Raw genomic sequence first — 14,923 nt, forward strand, 5'->3', positions numbered from 1 at the left:
TTTTCTGCCACTTGCGGAGTCCCAGGGCAGCTCCTGGAGCATCAGTAGTAAATCAATAGCCATCCCAGCTCCAAAGGAGATGCTTAGACAAATCACGGAATCAAGGTCAAACGTAGGAACACAGACCTGGTTCCCTGACAAGCATGTAGATCCTTCTGTGGCTACAGCAAGAGCTGGTTACCCAATGGCCTGGCAAGAATGAATTGACTAACAACTCAGACTATTCCATCAGCTATCATTTTTCACGTTCCTCTTTTTGTTTTCCCCCCTCTCCCCTCTCCCCTCTCCCTGTCTCCATGAGGATGCTCCTACTCCCACCTACCCACTCCAATGCTCTAACATTACCCTACATTGGGGAAATGAGTCTCTTCACAGGACCAAGGGCTTTTCCTCCTATTGATGCTGGACTTGAATGCCATAGTTCAGATGGCTTGTGGTTTAGACCCATCGACCCAAGCAACCTCGGTTTTTACACCCATCAGTTTGTTCTGGACCTTTAGAATGTATTGTAATCTATCTGGTAACACTCTCAACAAAGGAGAGTTATTTAAAACATGTAATCACCCTTCAGAGGAGTTGAAAGTTGGGACACTTCACATCTGGTACATTCCAGTGACACACCTTTGTCCTTCAAAACCAGACATTTCTGGCTCCTCAGCCTACTGACAGAGCCACCCCCATTCTTGGGGGTATTACTGCCTTCTGGGCCTTGTAGTCCTCATTCTTGGCAGCACTAGTGCTTTGTGGGACTTGTAGTCTACCACTCCATTCAGTAACTCCGTTTTGTTCACCACTAGTCCAGGAAATGTGACATCGAGTACTGATTGGCCTAAGGCCACTGAAAATTCTCCCTCATCTGACTCATCTTCCTTGTAAATCTGTCATGGGGCAGACCTGCAACCCCTTGTAGATATGGAGTATCACAACTTGAAGAAGAGAGCCTTGCATGGGTTTCTTTTGTACTTCCCTTATGAAAGTGAAAATCGGGGAGGGAGGCAGTCTTGAGATGTATTTTAATCTTGTTTCCTGCTCCCTGACTGCCATATCTTTGCAAACCAAATTCACACAGGAAAGGTCTGTAAAGATTTTTTTTTTTAGATATTGTTTTGTAACTAACATCACACAGCATTTGGGCTTATGCTTTCAGAGAAACAGCTGGACTCAGCTACAAATTCTAGCTTGATCTGACTTGCAAGCACTGTTTCACATTGCCACGAAGCATCTCCTGCCATATTCCTCTCTCTCTCTCTCTCTCTCTCTCTCTCTCTCTCTCTCTCTCTCTCTCTCTCTGCATGTTGCCATTAAAATTAAGAAATTAATTCCTATCATTCAGAACTTTTGACCTGTAACATTTTTATTAAATTATCAAGCTTGGTTGTTAACTTCAAAAATATTTTGAGGGCCCTATGCTCTAAATACAGATATTTTGAAAGACTGAAGTTGTCGAATATTAAACACAGATTGCAGAAATGGTCACTGTTGATGTCACCAGGGCATCTCTCAATAAAACTACAAAGCCCACTAGGTTGGTAAAAAGCAAAGATGAACCACTCTGGAGAAGGTTAGGGAACCAGTGTCTGCCTTATTTCATGCAAGCAGCCATTTATAGAGGGGAAACCTATCAGTGATGATTGGTTCGGACGCTCCCTCAGATTGGACAGTGAGCTCTCTCACCGTCAGGGTTTCTGTGCAGAAGAAGCACAAGAGCCAGGAAGAGTACAGACAGGCCAGTTACAGGTTACTCATGCCACCTCTGAATTCAGTGTTCTGACATCTAGGAATTCTCAGGATCATGGTGCACCATGTTTCTAATTTAGAAGCACAGTATGCCGGATAGGCCGACAGCCAGTCATGCTCGCATTTTATCCTTCAGTTAACAGACCTTGGAATACTCAGTAACTAGAAAAGCATTCAGTTAAGATAAGTATTTTCTGTTCCTCTTGAAATACACTTTTTATACTTTTTAAATGTGAGCCGAAATGCACCTAGCCAAGTCTTAAAACAGAAGTGTTTCTAAATAAATACAACATTGTGCTTTACTTTGAAATAATTTCTTTCAAAAATAAACATTTAGTCCATCAGAGTCGAGAATATTCATATCCATTACAAAAAAGGATGTGATAGGAGCCAAATGTACAAACCATGTTATTGCCTTATAGTATAATTGAAATACATTTTATAAAGTGAATACCAAGAATAAAATATCACAGATAAAAACACATAGGCCATAGTTGTAAAAAGTTATATTCTGAGAAAATATTCTGCTAGATGGAGAGGTAAAACCCATTTCTGCTTTCAAAATGATACAAATTTCATAATTCTGTAATTATGAAATTACAGAACAAAAACAGTTCTCCACAAACCTGTAGTCATATGTTAGGTAAAGCCTCTGTGTCTGGCTTGAATAAATGTTTCAGTGAAGCCTTGCTATATTTGGGTGACTCGGGAGAGGATGAAAAATCGTTTTTACATTGTTTAAACCTTGCAGAAATGTCTCCCGGAAAAGTCTACACTTGCTACTACACGAGAGCTTGCAATGGGACGAACGTCGATTGTTGGGGGGAGGGCGGCAATGGGGGAGGATGGGGAGGGGAACACCCATAAAGAAGGGGATGGGGAGGGATTAGGGGGATGTTGGCCCGTAAACCGGGAAAGGGAATAACACTCGAAATGTAAATAAGAAATACTCAAGTTAAAAAAAAAAAAAAAGAACAGGGCAGAGAGACCTGGGAAGGTTTTTCATGTTTAAGAGTGATCTAAAGTTCATTCAGAACAAAAACAGCAGGTCAGGAGCTCAGCCCCTAAAATCTAGAGCCAACATGACTGTGGCACAATGAGCTAGCAGGAAAGAGAACTCTGCGTGGCATCTTCAGTGCCGAGAGAAATCAAGAATGAAGTTGGGATCGTAGTTTCTGTGAAAATTGCACATGGGAAAACCTATTTAGGCTGTTGTGAAGGAGAACAGGTGGAGATATATACCTGGGAGGGAGATGTCTAGGAAGAAATAAAACAGGAAAACCCAACGCTCTGATTGATGGGACCTGAGGGTGTGTGTGCGTGGTGTATATGTATGTGGTGTGTAGATGTGTATGCTATATATGTCCTGTGGGTATGTGTATTTATGGGTGTACGTGTATGCTATCTGTGCATTGCTATGCATGCATGTGTGTGTGGTATGTTATACAAGTGGTGTGTACATGTGTGGTGTGTGTGCTGTGTGTGTGTTATATACATGTGTTTGTGCTATACCTATGGGGTGTGTGCGTGTGTGTGTGTGTGTGTGATATGTGTGATATGTATGTGTGTGTATCTATTCATTCACTGCTGAAACCTAATTTTAATGAAACCACTAACCTTTCCTCTTAAAAGCACAGCTATTAAAGAATCACTATTTACACAGGGGTGTTTCAAATAATAACAAGTCAGTGTTTTGGTATATGCACACAAATAATGCCAAGCGAACACCATGAGTTTTTAATGATAATGGAAGTAAAACAATATTCAGCCAAATGCTTTTAAATTAAAATTTAATAAAGAAAAGATTAAAAGATGAAAAAAAAAAGATACTCCTGTCACACTTCCAGTTCTTACTTTTGATTGTGGTTGGCCACAGGAGAACTGAAATTTGTGTGGGGTGTCTACCCTTTTGGGCAGCAAGGGCAAGAGAACTTGGTAGATGGAAACTTTCCAGCCCCAATTAATTTTATGTAATGATTGAATAAAAGTAACTGGAATGAGCTAGTTGGGGCTAGGACCAATGTCAACCAATATAAACTCCTTTGAAAGGCACATCACTTACTGTTTTAGGTCTAGTCACAGCCTTCAGAGAAAGCCAACATGTAAATCTCTGTTGAGCAGGGTAATTCAATCACCCAAACAGCAAATGGGGGTTGAAGCTGGGGCTGAGGAAGTATGTAAAAGTCACCACCCAGTTGCTGGGGCAAAGGCTCAGTCAGAAAAGAGCTCGTTATGAAAGCAAGTAGACTTCGATTCAGATCATTGGTAGCCACATAAAAAGCCAGATGCCTGAGTACATACCTGTCATCCCAGTGTCAGACTGACTTACAAAATAAAGAGAACACTTTAGGACCAGACCTTGGGCCCCTATGTAATTTGCACGCACACACACACACACACACACACACACACACACACACACACACACATTAATATACAATCATTATGTGTACTGGCTGGTTTTGTGCATCTACTTGACACAAACTAGAGTTATCACAGAGAAAGCAGCCTCCCTTGAGGAAATGCCTCCATGAGATCCAGTTGTAAGGCATTTTCTCAATTAGTAATCAAGGGTGGGATGGCCCATCGTGGGTGATGCTATCCCTGGGCTGGTAGTCCTGGGTTCTATAAGAGAGCAAGGTGAACAAGCCAGGGGAAGCAAGTCAGTAAGCAGCATCCCTCCATGGCCTCTGCATCAGCTCCTGCTTCCTGACCTGCTTGAGTTCCAGTCCTGACTTCCTTTTGTGATGAACAGCAATGTGGAAGTGTAAGCTGAATAAACCCTTTCCTCCCCAACTTGCTTCTTGGTTGTGGTTTTTTGTGCAGGAATAGAAACTCTGACTGAAACAAATTGGTAAGACAATAGTGGGGTATTCCTGTGACAACCTGACCATGTTTTGGGGAAGACTGTGGAAGGACTTTGGAACTTTGGCTAGGAGAGCCATTAGATGTTAAGAGCTCTGTTTAATGATCTGCAGGAGCTTGGAAGATAATGTTGAAAACAATGCAGAAGATGGAGGCCTGGATTGTGAAACTTCAGAGGGAAGAATAAAGACTCTATCAGGGCCATTGCTGTTTCAGTTGTGAAGATTCTGTGGTTTTGGTTAGCTGGGGCTGACGAATCAGCTGTGATTAAGAAGATACCAGAACTAACCTTTGCATTGCTGGGACTATTGATGCTGGTCAGCTGGAGCTAAGAAATTAGTGATAATTAAGAAGAGAACAGCATCATGGAGGTGAAATCTTCTGGGAAGTGTTTTCTGACTAAGACACTATGTATGATTCAGATACTGGTTGCAATATTTCACACATTTCTACATAATTGCAAAAACATAACCAGAATTTGCAGATCTATTGTCTAAAAATGGAGGGACACCGTGACCTCCAAGTCAAAGAATCAAAATCATAATATTAAAGTTTCAAATTTAATTTCAATACTCAAACAACATCTGGCTTTTTGAATACATGCAGCCTGACTTGCTTTACCATGACAGAGTTTCCATTTCAAAGCTTCTCTCATTTTCATTCATTCTCACATTAGCATTTCCATTCTTTTCATGTCCATAAAATACACCAAGAAGCTAATTGTGGAAAATACCATGTTCTATAATGTGTGTACACATTCAGTTTCTGCTCTCACCCACCTGAACTAGCCTGAGCTAGATCTAGGCAGGCTCCTATACAGAACTGGGTTTATTGTCTTTCTTTTGTGTTTTTGATTTGTCCCCACCCAACACAGGACACTGTGTTACATATAGTTCATTTCCATAAGGAATTGTTGTTTTTATGTTTTTGTTTTTTTGGTTTTGGGGTTATTTTTTTTTTTGCTTCTTTATTTTTATTTTGGTTTTGTTTCGTTATTTGTTGTTGTAAAACAAATGAAAAATTAAGTAAATATTTAGTGAAGTTCTCTATAAAATATCTAGCATTTTAAAAGAAGGTGTGTCAATCTTTGTAAAAGGAAAAAAAAGCTTTTTTTCTTAAGTAAAAGTTAAAAGTAAAAAGCTAAAGTTTAAAAACAAAAAAAAAAAAACCCAAACAACAAGAAAAAACAAGAAAAACAAAAAAAAAAAAAAAAAAAAAGAAGCAAAGTTTAGAACAGAGACTGAAAGGACGCCCGCCCATTCAGAGCCTGCTCCACAAGTGGCCCATACATTTACAGCCACCAAACTAGATAAGATGGATGAAGCAAAGAAGTGCAGGCCGACAGGAACTGGATGTAGATCGCTCCTGAGAGACACAGCCAGAATACAGCAAATACAGAGGCGAATGCCAGCAGCAAACCACTGAACTGAGAATAGGACCCCCGTTGAAGGAATCAGAGAAAGAACTGGAAGAGCTTGAAGGGGCTCGAGACCCCATATAAACAACAATGCCAAGCAACCAGAGCTTCCAGGGACTAAGCCACTACCTAAAGACTATACATGGACTGACCCTGGACTCTGACCTCATAGATAGCAATGAATAGCCTAGTAAGAGCACCAGTGGAAGGGGAAGCCCTTGGTCCTGCCAAGACTGATCCCCCAGTGAATGTGATTGTTGGGGGGAGGGCGGTAATGGGGGGAGGATGGTGAGGGGAACACCCAAATAGAAGGGGAGGGGAAGGAGTTAGGGGGATGTTGGCCCGGTAACCGGGAAAGGGAATAATATTTGAAATGTAAATAAGAAATACCCAATTTAATAAAGATAAAACAACAACAACAACAAAAAGAACCCTTTTACTTAACTAAAAGTTCCAGGGAACATTTGGAAACCAAAGATTTGCTGAGAGGAACGGAGGAAAAAGTCTATGACTAAGAGGTATCTGTGGTACTGTGTACGTCAGTGGCCCTGTTTCCTGTGGGTGACATAATCTACACTTATAAACTATAATCTTGCCCTAAAGCTGAGGACATCTGGGAAGGAATAACTAATAGGAATAAAGAGTCTGTGTTCTCTGAAGAATCAGTATCAGAGGAACAGAGGAGATTAGCTTGTCCATCCAGGAAGCCTGTTTATTTTGTTTTGTTTTGTTTTGTTTTGTTTTTTTATTGAACCAGAGGTGTGGGTCAGGGGAAGCAGAAGTGGGAGAAGAAGGGGAGGAGTGGAGGAAAGAGGGAGGAGAAGGAGAAACTGCAGTTAAGATCTAGAAGAACTTTTTAAAAAAATCAGTAACAATTTCCATCACCAGCGAAGCAAATGCAAGCTTTGTTCTGAGTCATTTGGATGTCTCAGTGCAGTGACCTATAAATCTGACTGACACAGTGGTTGTAAACTCCTCTTAGGACTCCCCTGAAGATTCAGTAAGCCCCAAATAGTTCTGTGCTTAGAGTACGTAAAAGAATGTAATGAAATCTGTGAAGACGCCAGCCTCTCCTTTCCTTACCCTTCTGCAGTGGGCAAGCAGTGATAGGAAAACAGGCAGCATTTCCTCTATAAGAGAAAGCATGGTGATGATTAGAATTCTCTTCCCTCTTAAGAATAAAATAGTTTAACTCTCAACTTAGAAGCTTACAGGGAATATTCTAATCCTGGGAAGAAGTCAAGCTGGACATGCTTCCAGGTAACAAGCAGGGACCGTGACCTCAGAATGAGAAAGCATGGCAGAATGCTAGCAGCTCCTGTGGAATGTTGTGTCACTCTTGGTGGGGAGGAGCAGTGCTTATCTGCTTCCTGTGTGGAAAGGTTGGAATTACTCACACACCTATCGTCATGTCATTAGTTTGAGGCCTATGTGTGCCTGATGGAATTTATGATCCTTGCTCTACAACACTAAAGTGCTGAGAGCTGAGTGCTAAAGATGAGGGTTCAAAGGTCACTGAGATCTGGGAACTGAGAGCTGGGGGCTGGGAGCTAAGGGCTGGGGCCTGGAGACTGGGAGCTAGGGGCTGGGGAGCAGCCACAGGAAGACTCAGGCTCTCTCAAACACAGCTTATTTCATAAGGGTGTCTTATGAAATACCTGGATAGTAGAGATTAAACTGAGGCAGGGAGTAACTAGGATACATTGTGAAAGCCGTAACAGCCCCAACCTGCCTGAAATGTTCTAAACATTTGGAGCAGAAAGGCAGCATCTGCAGTAAACGAACGATGTTATTGCTTAGGAAAATCTACCAAGAGTGGTTTAGGGAAAACTATGTGCTTTATTTTCTGTTGTATACACTTACCTTAGTAAGGTGGAGAAGGTGGCTGGAGAGATGGCTCAGTGGTTAAGAGCACTGGCTGCTAGTCCAGAGGACCTCGGTTCAATTCCTAGCCCCCACTTGGCAGATCACAGCTGCCTGTAACTCCAGTTCTAGAGCTTCAGACGCCCTCACACAGACACACACACGGGCAAACATCAATGCACGTGAAATACAGGTAAATAACATTTGGGAAAGAAGGAAAAAAAATCTGTGGAGAATTTGCTGAATGGCACAGACACGCCAGCATTCTACTATGAAGAGAAGAAGGCCAGTGTCACTGGTGACGTTTAGATCCTCAAGCCCACTTATGTTACTCTAAGTGTAATGTCTCAGAGTAATCAGTTTTCAGTACATGGAATTAAGGGGACTATTTACGGTGAATTAAAAACAAATCACTCTGGATAACTAAACCATAAAATGATGTACAGAAGGTAGGTTTCCAGTTTGGGGATGGAGGCTAATGAGAGGGAGGGGAGTAGAGGAATGCAGTCTGAGCCCTCTTGGTTTGCTCCTGGGAACAAATACGGTGCTAAGAAGATAGGTGGAAAAGAAGAAATCAGGATTTCATAAAAAGTGTTTGAGAATGTGGTAGATTTCCTGAAAAATGAAAGTACTCCTGTAAATTATTCTGATCTTCTTTCATATTTTTGATTTATCAACTCGAGGTAAGCCATGTATTAGAAATAATTACATGAAGAGGAAAATGTGAGCATAAACTCGGAAAGTAAAATGTAAAGGCAGAAGATAGAGAGGGCAAATAAGAGAGCTGAGTAGTGGTGCGTTGGCCTTCAATCCCAGCACTTGGGAGGCAGATGCAGGCAGCTCTCCGGGTCTGTGCTCAGCAGGGTCTGCAAAGCCTCTGAGACGTAGTACTGAGTAACTCACCATTTCTAGTTCTTTCTGAACTCTAGCTGGCTGATTCAACTTGGCTGCTCTGGCTCAAACGCCTCCCCCAGCTGACTTGAACAGCTAGCTTTTCTCTTGGCGTCTGAATTGCTTTGCTTGGCCTTAAACTAACTCTAGCAGTCTTTTCTAATCTCCTGGCACATTGCCATTCTCTTGTTAATTCTGTCTTTATCTGTGTCTAGCTTGTCTCTTCAACTTGTCTCTGTACAACTATCCTGGTAAAACTGCCTCCTTCTCCCTCTCTGTGCTGCTCTATGCTCCCTCTTAACTCTACTGCACCGTTCTCCACAAACACTACTGTATTCCTACACTGTACCCTCTTCTTCCCGTATTGTCTTTCTCTCCGTTAAGTAGCTTCCCTTTCTTCTCATGAGAGTAGAGCATATCCCATTCTGTCAAATCTTTCTCTGATTCATCACTTTTTTTCTGTCACTCAACTAGACATCGCTTTTAAACTAACTTTACTTTGACTGTTTGAGATTAAAGGTGTGTGGTAAGAGCTGAAACACACTCTAACTAGAAGCAGGTCGAAACATCCTGTAACAAATTGATACCAGCATAGTGGGGTATTGCTGTCACAGACCTAGCAATGCATTTTGGGAGGATTATGGGTGGACTTTGGAACTTTGATTAGAGAAGCCATTGAGGGTTATGAACTCTGTGGGATGTTCTGCGAGAAGTTGGAAGATTAGAATGTAGAGAGCAGTGCTGAGTATGGAGGCCTGGCTTGTGAAATTGCAGAGGGAAGTTTAAAGATGCTATTAGGGCTGTTTACTATTTCATTTAAGATTCTGTGGCTCTGGCTAGCAGGGGCTAATGTATCAGTTGTGATTAACAAGAATACCAGAAGCCCTAACCCAAAACCTTTGTGTCACTGGGACAATTGGTACTGATTAGCTGGAACTAAGAAATTAGTGGAGATTAAGAAAAAGAAGGAGAGAGGTTTAGGGAAGGGGAAGACCCTTATAAAAGAAGGGGGAATGGGGATAGAATAGTGTACTCATTATGGACAGGAAACCAGGAAAGGGAATAACATTTGAAATGTAAATAAAAAATATCAAATAAAAAGTGCTGCCCTATTCAAAGTGAGAGAGAGAAGAAGAAGAAGAAGAAGAAGAAGAAGAAGAAGAAGAAGAAGAAGAAGAAGAAGAAGAAGAAGAAGAAGAAGAAGAAGAAGGAGAGGAAGAGGAAGAGGAAGAGGAAGAAGAGGAAGAGGAGGAAGAGGAAGAGGAAGAGGAAGAAGGAGGAGGAGGAGAGAGGGAGGAAGAAGGGAGAAGGAGAACATCACTTAGGTGAAATCTGAAATCTTCTGGAAAGTGTTTCCTGAGAACACAGAGAAGTTGTGTTCCAAAGGCAGCCATGGCTGTACCTCATGTTGGCAGCTGGACTAATTAAAATATGAGCCATTTTACAAAAGGCAGTGGTACTGGCTTTGAAAGGGTGAAGGAGTCATGGAGAGCATCTGAAGTTTGACATTGCAAGAGAGGACTATGACATTGTGTCATTGGTAAACATACAGCCTCAGTGGCAGTTGAAGGCCCAGGGCTGAAGGGTTCATGCAGCAAAGTTGAGAAAGAGAACCTATGAGAGGCTATTGGTGAAAGTGAAGCCCAGTTGCAGCAAGGGACAAGCAGTTTTGAAGATGCCAGTTCCATGGAAGGACCACCAAGAACAGCAGCAGCAAATACAGCCAGCCAGAGTCTAGAAGATAAGCCGTGTGTGCTAGAGAGGGCAGATCTGGAGAAGTAACCCAAGCCCTTTGGAAGAGCCCAGAAGATAATGTGTGGATCCCAGACATTGGATGTTGAACTATGTATACTCTTGCCGTTTAGTTTTGTTTGACTTAGATTGTGACTGTGCCCTGGTTCTTCCCTAAAGAAGAAGGTATTTAAGTTAACTTTGATTTTTACAGGAGCCCACAGCTGAAGGACCTTGAACTTCTAAAAGAGATTTGGGATTTCGAACTTTGAAAGGAGACTGATATTTTAAAGAGACTGAGATTTTAATGTGTTTTAACTTGTAAAGACTGTGGGACTTTTAAGGTTATTTACATTTTTAATGTGAAGTCTTGGGGATGAATATGAAAGTAAGGGTTGAGGCTTAATATTGATGTGCTCATATGTCAAGTTCATTGGGGTCACTTGTACTGCCTGGATTTGTATGGCAATTTGATACCAGTTACAGTCATCAGAGAGGAGCTTCATTTGAGGAAATGGCACCATGAGATGGAGCTGTAAGGCATTTTCTCAATTAGTGATCAATGGGGGATGGTCAAGCCCACTGCCGTTGGTGTCATCCCTGGCCTGATGGTCCTGGGTTCTATAAGGAAGTAGGCTGAGCCAGCCAGGGGAAGCAATCCAGTGAGCAGCGCCCTCCATGGCCTCTGCATCAGCTCCTCTAGGTTCCAGCCCTGCTTGAGTTCCTGTCCTGACTTCCTCCAATGACAGACTATGATCTGGAAGTGTAAGCTCAATAAAACCTTTCTCCCCCAACTTCCTTTTGGGTCAGGGTGTTTTTGTCATAGCAATAGAAACCCTAAGACACTGTTTGAGAAGTTTCTTTATGAAAATAACGTGTTTCCATCAAATCCATGCCCACTCTACTCCCTTAAACTTTCCCCATACTCCCTTACCACTTTCTTCTCCCAACTTTATATGCTTGGCTTTTTTTCCAGCTACTGAGCTCACTCTGTGTTGTCAGTATATACATGGTTATAGACCATCCTGTGGGCCATAAGGAAATGACCAAGGGTTGCATCCCTGAAGAAAATCCACTCTTACTTCTCCAATAGTCATCAGCTACCTCTAGTTCCTCTGCTAGAGATATGTAGCTATGTGATCACTCCCTGATCCATGCCGGAATGTTGCCTGACTTGATACCGTCCAGGTCTTGTGTATGCAATGAAACTCTCTGTCCATTCATGTGTGCTACACTGCTGTGGAACCCAGAAAACACTGCTTCACAGCCGTTCTCCACTATTTCTTGCCCTTACAATCTTCCTGCCCCATCTTCTCTGATGATCTTTGAGGTATTATACAGATTGTACAACCCAGTCTCTTTCTTTCTTCCCTTGGACTAGATATGAATCTCTGCGTTGGGTGTCATTGTGATGGTTTGTATATGCTTAGCTGAAGGAGTCACAAGATTAGAAGGTGTGGCCCTGTTGAAGTAAGGTGTGCCACTATGAGTGTAGGTTATAAGATTCTTATTCTTGCCTAAAAGTCAGCATTCTGCTAGCAGCCTTCAGATGAAGATGTAGAACTCTCAGCTCTGTCTGCACCATGCCTGTCTAGATGCTGCCATGCTCCCACCTTGATGATAATTGACTGAAACTCTGAATCTGTAAGGCAGCTCCAATTAAACGTTGTCCTTTGTAAGACTTCCCTTGGTCATGGCATCTATTCACAGCAGTAAAACCCTAAGACAGTCATCTACTCTGAAATAAAGCTTCTCTGAGGAGGGTTGAGATATGCCCTAATCTGTAGGTGTGAAGATAAGTAAGGAGTAATTTCATCTATGTCAATTTAGCAAAGTAATGGTCGTAGGTTCTCCCTTGGGTCAAGACTAGCCAGTCATGAGTTCTTAGCCCATTTAACAGTGCCAAGCATGAGTTCTGTTTTATGGAACAGGCTTTAAATTTAATCAGAAAGTAGCTGCTTATTCCTGTAATGTTCCTGTCATTATTGAACCAATGGACACATATTACCAGGATGGTTATTGTAGCTCACAGAAATCACAGCTGTATGAGAATGTTGGTGATTTTTTATCAGAGAAAAGTAGTCTTTTATTCCTGAGATAACAACAAGCATTTTGAAATTTCAGTGACAAAATATCCCACTTAAAAGTTACCACAAACACTCTAAAATTATATATATACGTATATACATATATATATTTTAAATGTACAAGAGGTAAGCCTTAAAAATATGAAAAAGATCATTTAAAAATGTGTGGCTACATGTAGACTGTGCAAGGTATTTTGAACTTTGTATTCTAATTATAATATTCATCTTGATGAATTATATGGGAAAGACGTAACTTAAAACAAAAGTGAGGGGTATTAAGAAGGCTTAGGAATACAAGGCACATAATGCTTTGAAGAATACTCAAGTTCAATTTCTAGAACCCCAATGAGGAAGCTCACAACCACCTGTATCTTTAGCTCCAGAGAATCTGACGACCTCTTTTGGCTTCCACAGACAACCCCACTCATGCGCACGTATCCCTGACAGACATACACACATATACATACTTAAAAATAAAAGGTGAATACTGTAAAAGTGAATACTATAAAGTTAAATAATTAAAATACAGACGTATGAAGCTTACACTTGTGTTATTACCTTAAGCCAATGAAGAATAATTAGTAAGAACCATTAGACCTGTAACTGAATATAGAAACAAAGAATTAGGACCCTCCTGTATATACAAGTAAAATATTCTACAAAATGAAAAATAAACTGTGAAGACACAAAGTTAGAAAAAATGGAAAGGAATATATACATTCTTGGGTTTATCGAAACTATTAGAAAAAAACAGAAAAGATAGATATGTGTATGTTTATGGAAACTATCATTGAAAAACTTGGGAAACACTGGCCATAGATCAACAGCCTAAAAGTTTATGCTTTTTTATATTTGTAGGATAATAAAGCCTTAAAATAAAATTAGAAGATGCCAAAGAAATTATTATTGCTTTTTTTAAAACTGTGTTTAAGAAATCACGAAATGTTTCAGTGTGATCAGAATAAATAGTGGCTGCTCTGTGAATAAATGGACCTTAGATGTCAACAAATGTTACAGTCATAATGATTAAAAATTTTACCTTCTTAGTTAACAGACTACTTCTACTGTGATAGAGGTGCCTGCTGATGCACAGTTGGGAGGGGAGGAACATACAAGGTTTTGATAATAACCTCTATGCAACCCCAACTCCCATATCCAACCCAATATGAAGCAAGATCCTAGACAGGAAGCCACCAAAGAGAACTCTTAAAATGGAACTCAGATGCTGAAGAGTAGTTCTTCACAGATGTGAAGAACACAGTTGCTTCTCGCGTAGGTGTGGGAGGGGAAGAAACAATTATATTTAAGGAGCAGGTCCCTGAGAGTTTGACCATACTCTCACCAGTGAGTATACAGATGACACCAAGTGTCTTTCCCTCTCCCTCTCCTTCTCCCTCCCCCCCCCCTCTTTTTTTTAACATTTTTAGGGACTGCATCACAAGGCTGAGGGGCAGACATGGAATGAGTGGGAAGTTAGTGTGATCCAGATGTATGAGGGGAAACTTCCAAAGAATCAATTAACAGTTTTAGGTAGTGAAAGAAAAGAAGTTTACTTTCTCATGAAGAAATAAAAACATGTTAAAATGTTGCCTTTAACATGGCTTAGCAGTAGAAGCCTTACATGTTATGCTTCTTCAAGTGCCTTAGCTGTCTGATTTTAATAAAGTGTATTAAAATCAGTTTATGAAAGTCTATGAAAAGCTGGATGGTTTGAACATTTAACTCAACTGTGTTTATGCCATGCCATACCTCTAAGTATAGTTTCAAAAGCTCTGATATTAAAGAGAAACAGACAAAAAAAAACTTTTCTGCAGTTTTTGAAAGTAAGAGTTGAAAATGGGAACATGCAAGTGTGTGTGTGTAAGTGAAACCAACCTAAAGAAGTAGATTTAAAAAGCTGTGGTCCCTGCCACTAGCCTGGGCCCTGCTCTAGAGCCTCTGCCCGCCTTGAATTACCAGCACAGGGCCTTCACAAAGCCTAACAACCTTTATCCATTTGTGCCCAGCACAGTTCTGTGATACAACAGAAAAGCCGTAATCAGTGTTTGGTTAGTGAAAGTCGATCTTAACTTCCTCAGAACACATATGCCAACAGTCTCTTTATCTTAGCCCCAATAAAAGTAAATGAAAACCTCTCACACATACATTGATCTGAATGACTCACCGGTGAGCATTATGGATAAAATTGCCCTGTGATTCTGGACATCAGGAAGTAAATACTGGGAGGAGAAATGAATATGACCAAAATACATGATCTGCATGCACAAAATGCTCAATAATAAAAGAAATATTATGGGGCTGGAGAGATGGCTCAGTGGTTAAGAGCACTGAC

Source organism: Rattus norvegicus, chromosome 8 (genome assembly GCF_036323735.1).
Source record: "Rattus norvegicus strain BN/NHsdMcwi chromosome 8, GRCr8, whole genome shotgun sequence".
Taxonomy (NCBI): domain Eukaryota; kingdom Metazoa; phylum Chordata; class Mammalia; order Rodentia; family Muridae; genus Rattus; species Rattus norvegicus.